Source organism: Alosa alosa, chromosome 1 (genome assembly GCF_017589495.1).
Source record: "Alosa alosa isolate M-15738 ecotype Scorff River chromosome 1, AALO_Geno_1.1, whole genome shotgun sequence".
Taxonomy (NCBI): domain Eukaryota; kingdom Metazoa; phylum Chordata; class Actinopteri; order Clupeiformes; family Clupeidae; genus Alosa; species Alosa alosa.
The window spans coordinates 2,317,566-2,324,066 of record NC_063189.1 but is presented as its reverse complement, the minus strand read 5'-3'; the positions used below and the strand labels follow the sequence as shown (position 1 = coordinate 2,324,066).

The 6,501-nt window shown below is 36.7% G+C and overlaps 1 long non-coding RNA gene across 1 annotated transcript; it reads right to left on the bottom strand.

Moving 5' to 3' along the window:
* Positions 1 to 1,992: 1,992 nt before the first annotated feature.
* Positions 1,993 to 4,716, bottom strand: LOC125304613. Its single transcript, XR_007195261.1, has 4 exons — positions 4,550 to 4,716; positions 3,470 to 3,564; positions 2,767 to 2,912; positions 1,993 to 2,136 (listed from the first exon to the last, which is right to left on the bottom strand). It is a non-coding gene; the product is annotated as an uncharacterized LOC125304613 (long non-coding RNA).
* Positions 4,717 to 6,501: the final 1,785 nt, after the last annotated feature.

Sequence of the window (6,501 nt, the reverse complement as noted above, 5' to 3'; positions counted from 1 at the left end):
ACACACACACACACAGATACACCTTTCCCTCTGTCATTGGCCTGGGCCAGAGTGCCTGTGCAAATGCCACAGGAAACAGCAGAAAACAGCAGTGTGGTCTACACAACTAACAACACTTATTTATGTGATCAGTCACTGTGCTTCAAGTAGTAGAATTATTGGTAGCAGGAAAAATAACATTATATGAATGCACAGTTTGCCACATTATTCATGTGTACATGTACATATCTACAGGGCCACATTATTCATATTCATGTGTACATGTACATATCTACAGGGCCACATTATTCATATTCATGTGTACATGTACACATCTACAGGGCCACATTATTCATGTGTACATGTACACATCTACAGGGCCACATTATTCATATTCATGTGTACATGTACACATCTACAGGGCCAGATTATTCATGTGTACATGTACACATCTACAGGGCTGCATTATTCATGTGGACATGTACACATCTACAGGGCCAGATTATTCATGTGTACATGTACACATCTACAGGGCCAGATTTATTCATGTGTACATGTACACATCTACAGGGCTGCTTTATTCATGTGTACATGTACACATCTACAGGGCTGCTTTATTCATGTGTACATGTACTCTGTGTCAGATGTCCATCTGCTGCCCTGTGGTTTTCTTTCTCTTCCTCCTCAGGTTTTGTCTACATTTTTTAACGTGGTGGTAGACGTGCGTTTATGGTGCTTTACACCTCATAGAACTGTAAATGAGCCAATCAGTTGCAGTAGATAGGTTTTCATCTGTCATATGGTATCCTGTCACTCCAGCAACTTTAATACAATCTCTGTGGTCATATAGTCATGTGCGAAGTCCTGTCCCATTCACAGCAGATGACTTCCACTGTATTTATAGAATATTCATAGAAATAAACACTGCGCAAGTATGAACATCACCTCTGTGGAACCAAACGGACTTCCACATGTCAGCATGTGAGACGTTCTGCTCTCTGCTGGGATGTGTGGGAATGACAGTTTTGTATACAGTACATGGGCCTAAATTCAAATTGATTCATTGATAGTCTTTCTGTTTTTTTTTTTGTTGATTTTAAATATCTGATCTCTGGTAGTGACTCAAATCATTTCAGTTTTCTAACTTCAGATCAAGAGGTGAGAGCAGGTAGCCATTTTGTGAGGGAATGAATAGATCTTCTTCTATTCTTCTAATATACTGTAAAAAATGACACAGTAGGAATGCATGAAAAAAATGAGGCAACTTATTACACGTGAAAATATTATGGAAAAATATAACCCTATTATTTTTAAGAATATAGATTTTAACAAATCATGGACATTTACTTAAATTATTCATGTATACAAAAACAAATTGTGTAAAATATCAATGTAATTAAGCATATTCAAAATAAATCAAGGAAATTTCCCTGATTTTTTCTGGTTAATATCGCATGATAAAATCACGTGTAATATAGTTGCCTCACTTATTTTGAGCAGTTATGCATGTTTTAAATAAGTCTATTACTATACATTTTAAAGGATGTGGTGTATATACACAATTAGAGAGTCAGTATTTCATTTAACAGCATTTATTCAGTGTAAATTAAACCTGACGTTGAGAAAAAAAAAATAACAATAGCTTGGGCATTTAAAAAAAAACATTTGAAAATATTCAGATGACTGACAGAGATATAACAAACATATCACCTTCATCAACATCTACACAAAATCCTCCAACTCTCCGCAAAAATGCAAGCCAAACTGAGTAATCCTTGGACAAAGGGGCCTTGGTCAGACAGGTAACCAAGGACCCAATGGTGACTATGAATGAGATCCAGAGTTCCTTTAAGAAGATGAGAGAAGTGTAAAGAAGGACAAACATCAGTTCAAAATTGTTTTTACACAACAATTCTACTACCAAATTTAGGTTTTTCTTGTCACGCTGCAGGCAAATTGTGTGAGAGGCTATATGTGCACAATAATGCTTCTACTTTGTTTTTTCACATTACAAAACAAAACATACTTATGCATTTCACCAATGTGGCTGACCAGGATATGATGCCATCTTGTGCAGTGTGTCACGGTGCTCAATCTCTTATACTCCTCCATTGTTTCCTCTCCCCCTGAACTCTTCTCCAGAACCTCCTGGACCATCTATGGGTAAAAGAGAAACAATAACGGTGATACACTTGTAAAGAGAAAACTTACCTGCACCCTTTAAAAACACAGGAGATGTATTAAAGTGTAACTCAAGAGCACAAACAACCTAGGGTATATTTATGGTAGTGTGGTAGCAAAATTGTGTTAATTGGTGGAGTTTTGAGAAAGACTGCAACACAGACCGCAGCATAGGCTACAGTGAAAGTTAAGGGGGCAGCAAGCATGTTGAAAAAACAAACGCTATTTTAAACCACTGGCAGTGCTCAAAATATGATTACACTTGGTAGTGTGGTGAGGGTCTCTACAGACAAACTAAAGTGTTATAAACTTTTGAAAGTGTACAGGGAGATTATAACAAGACCTGTATCTATGAAGGAAGAAAATTGCCTAAATTCGTGTTCCGTTAACGTCAAATGAGCGGGCACGTTCCATCTTGCAGCACTGGATCTGCAAGCAGATCTGGCTGAATCTAAAAAACATGCCTTACGTTCAGCCAGATCTGTGTAGTGCTGCAAGATTGAACGTGCCCGTTGATTTGACACTACCGGAACACGAAGCTAGGCTTCCGCATTTGGAGGACAGACAAGGATTTTTCCTAGTGAGATTTTAATTTTAAATGCTCACCCATTTGGCCTTTTCTGCTGCATCCCCTATGGCAGAGGTGTTCTCTCCTGCACCAGGAGATTGATGCCCCTTGTTTGAAGAGAACCTCTCCATATCACTTCAGAAAAGTGAAGAATTTAGAGTAGAAGAACCTGCTGGCACAAATTCTGCAAAAACACAAAATTGGAATCTTAAAGGGAAACTTGGCAGGATTTCCCCCTCTGCTGGAGAAATTGTGCATTATGCTATTTCAAACTGTGGGAAAAGGTAACGATAAAGCACATGGATTTGTTTACAAGCTAGCGAACGGTTAGCATACGTTTGGCAGAACTATGTGGATGTTACAAGGTAAGAAACACGATTTAAAACGAAGTTTCTTGTTTCTCACTTCTCTTTCGGGACGGTAAGTCTCAATGTTGCAAGGTTGGTTTTCCGCCTGGGGACGCTTAGGGCGAGCGGGAAAGTCACTATTTTCACCGGAAGAGGTCATTTAACCATCCGAATGATTTCTAAACGGGTTTATTACGTTGAAATAGTTGCCAAGTTCCCCTTTAAAGGGTTGCTTTAAGAATTTAAGAAATTCAGTTTCCAATTTTAGTTAATTTAATTCAACTAAAGGGTAACAAAATCTTTTTTTACCTTACCCACTGGCCAAGTGATCTGATTTCAGATGCATGCAAACAGGGATTTTAAATTTATTAGCTAAGCTCACATAAAACCTTACCTTCTTCAATGAAACTTTCATAAGAAAAACCAGGCTGCAGTTTGAGGTACTTTTTTAGTCCACGGTACTGGACCTTGATGAGCATTTTGCCAACCCTGTTAAAACAAACAAAATCCATAATTATATAAACACAAGAACCACAATTGACTATCAGCAGTATATCAACTAACTTAACTAGCAAAGGACTTCCAAAATTCATTTTGACATCATTTACCATGTAGGCTACCAAATGTTTTAACCGCAGACAAACAGAAGTGTTTGTGTTCAAATATGTTAACATAATCGCTAAATAACCCAAATAAAACCAACAGACACTTAACTAATATCAATACTATTACTGAGAATAGACAATGCACCTAACCTTAACCAACAACACTAACAGTTACCTTACACCACGTGTATGCTACAAATGCCTAAAATAATGCCCTGGTGGTCTCAGCTAACGTTAGCTACAAGCAAAATATATATAACCCGAATTAAAAGCAAATAGTGTTCAGTTCAATCAAACGTCAATTAGTTGACAGACTGCTTTAATTAGTCAGTCAACAGATCCCTTAGTGCCAGACAAGCATTTGACACCACACTAGATCGCTTAGAACAGTGGAGTCCTGGCTAACTAATGATAACCAGCTACGTTAGCATGTTAGCTATTCCCTCAGTGGCTATTAAAATTCCAAAAAACATTTTCAAATTCGTTACAAAAAGATTAAGACGTCGTCGACTCCAATAATCAGTTTAATCAATAGTCAGTTTAGAGTGTCCCAAGTATTACAAATAATTATAAACTTTGAAATTGATAAGGTTATAATAATTTGGCCATTTGAAATTGATAAGGTTATAATATAACCTACCGAAGTTAAGGTTAGCTTGCTGGTTAGTTTACCAACCATCTGAGTAGCAGCTAGCTTCTACAGCTAACGTTAGCGACCTTGCTACTGTTAAGCTAACTTCACCAATATTTCCTAGTAGGTCAAACACGTTGGTATGAAAATATATACCTGTGATGTGACATTACTTAATTGTATATTTGTAGTAGGTTTCATGCTAGCTTTCACAAGTAGCAGGAACAAAATACTTTACCTTTTACTATTCCATGCTGAACTTCAATGGCGTCCGTCTTTGAGGCATTCTTTTCAAAATCTCAACTGAAGGACGTTTTTCAGATGTTCAAAATATTTGAGGAAAAGGCTGCACATTTATCAGCGAGAAATTGTGCAATTTCCCACAATTCTTTTAGGGAACATTTTCTCTGAATATATTTGTGGCAAATGTAGTTGATTTATATGGGGGAAAACATAATAGTTATTTTTTTAAGGCGACTGCTTCAAGAAATTAAGTCATACTTTTGTGTGTAATTTCCTTGGCACCATGATTCATTTTTTACAGTGTAGGTCCTCTGCCATCTGAGAGAAATACTGTATGCTGTCTTCTAATAGATCCTCTGCCATCTGAATACTGTATGCTGTCTTCTAATAGGTTCTCTGCCATCTGAGAGAAATACTGTATGCTGTTTTCTAATAGGTCCTCTGCCATCTGAGAGAAATACTGTATGCTGTCAGATAGAAATAGGGGGGTATCCTGTAGTACAGTGTGCGAACCAGAGAGGTGAGTCAACCATGTGTGATGCAAACTAACAAACAAATAAAACAATGTTAATGTTAAAAGTGAACATTACTGTAAATCATCCAATTCTTCAGAGAGTTATTCATTGAACATGTTGAGTTCTTTCTTGTGTCACTACAAAGCCAGCATTGCCCACATACTCACTACCCCACATCATGGGACCAGCAAATAAGAAGCATGAACTTTTATTTTTTACAAAATAAGAGCATGGCGATAACGTAGGCAAAATAAACATGTTGAGGAATCAAACATTCTGAAGATGACTGATTTTAATCTAATCTGATACAAAAATAAACATGAGGTAAAAAAGCAGTATGATTAGAAAACGGATACATTTTTAAGACTCATTGGAGAAATTCAGGCATGACACAACCAAATTGTGTTCCATAAAGTATGGTGTAATTCAGTGATGTTAGCAGAGATGTAGTTCATGGACAGTCACCAGTAGAGGGAGATATACAGTGACATGTTAGCAGAGATGTAGTTCATGGACGGACACCACTAGAGGGGACTGGACTCATTGAAGCGGACACTGAATTCTCCAAAGACGGAGAAACTGACAGGATGCAAAGCACAAGAGACAGCGCCTCAGGCAGGGCAGGGGTTTGCATGTCTGTGAGACGGAGAGAGACTGCTTATCAACAGTCTTAAATATACATTAGGTCAAATACATTAGATTTTTTAGGAAACCAAACAACATTCTAACTTAAATAAAATTACCTATTTTAAAATTCAACAGTGATCAGTTCTGTAAGCATTTAAGAGTTAAGTAAGCATAATTATATCACAGATGTTGTCTATTAGCTTAGCAAAACTGAAATACAGTTGCTCAATTACTGGCCTAAAATGAAATGCCTTCTCTAAAACTCTTGGCAAATGAAAATTTAGTTTGGAGCAATGTTTTCCTACTGCCAATAATGTCACATTTGGAGATGAAAAATGTCACAGAAATATGGGCTACCTTAGCTTGGATCATTTACAGGAATTGAACATTTAGGATATTTAACAGAACAATTAGAAAAGTACATTTTCATGGGTGAGACAATGAGAAATAAAAATATTATTACTGGTAATGTTTGAGATGTTTTAAACATGAGTAACAATTAAGGATGCTGTTATTGTTTTAAAGTGATATTAATAGCTCTGAATTTCATTTTATAGTAGTGGAAACCAGTGGCGGCAGCATAATTCACCATCTATTTCCCTCAAACGTCTTACTGAGACTTGGCCTTTGTAAATAAGCTTTTTCTACATGAAGACTTGGAACTTATGCACTGTCATAATAATTTAATTTATAGGACCCTTATTTTAAATATAAGTCTACAGCATTTCAGATGAAGTTCTGAATTGTTATAATTAATTGTTCAAATATGATTTAAAGCTCACTGACACAGACAGAGAGTTATTGG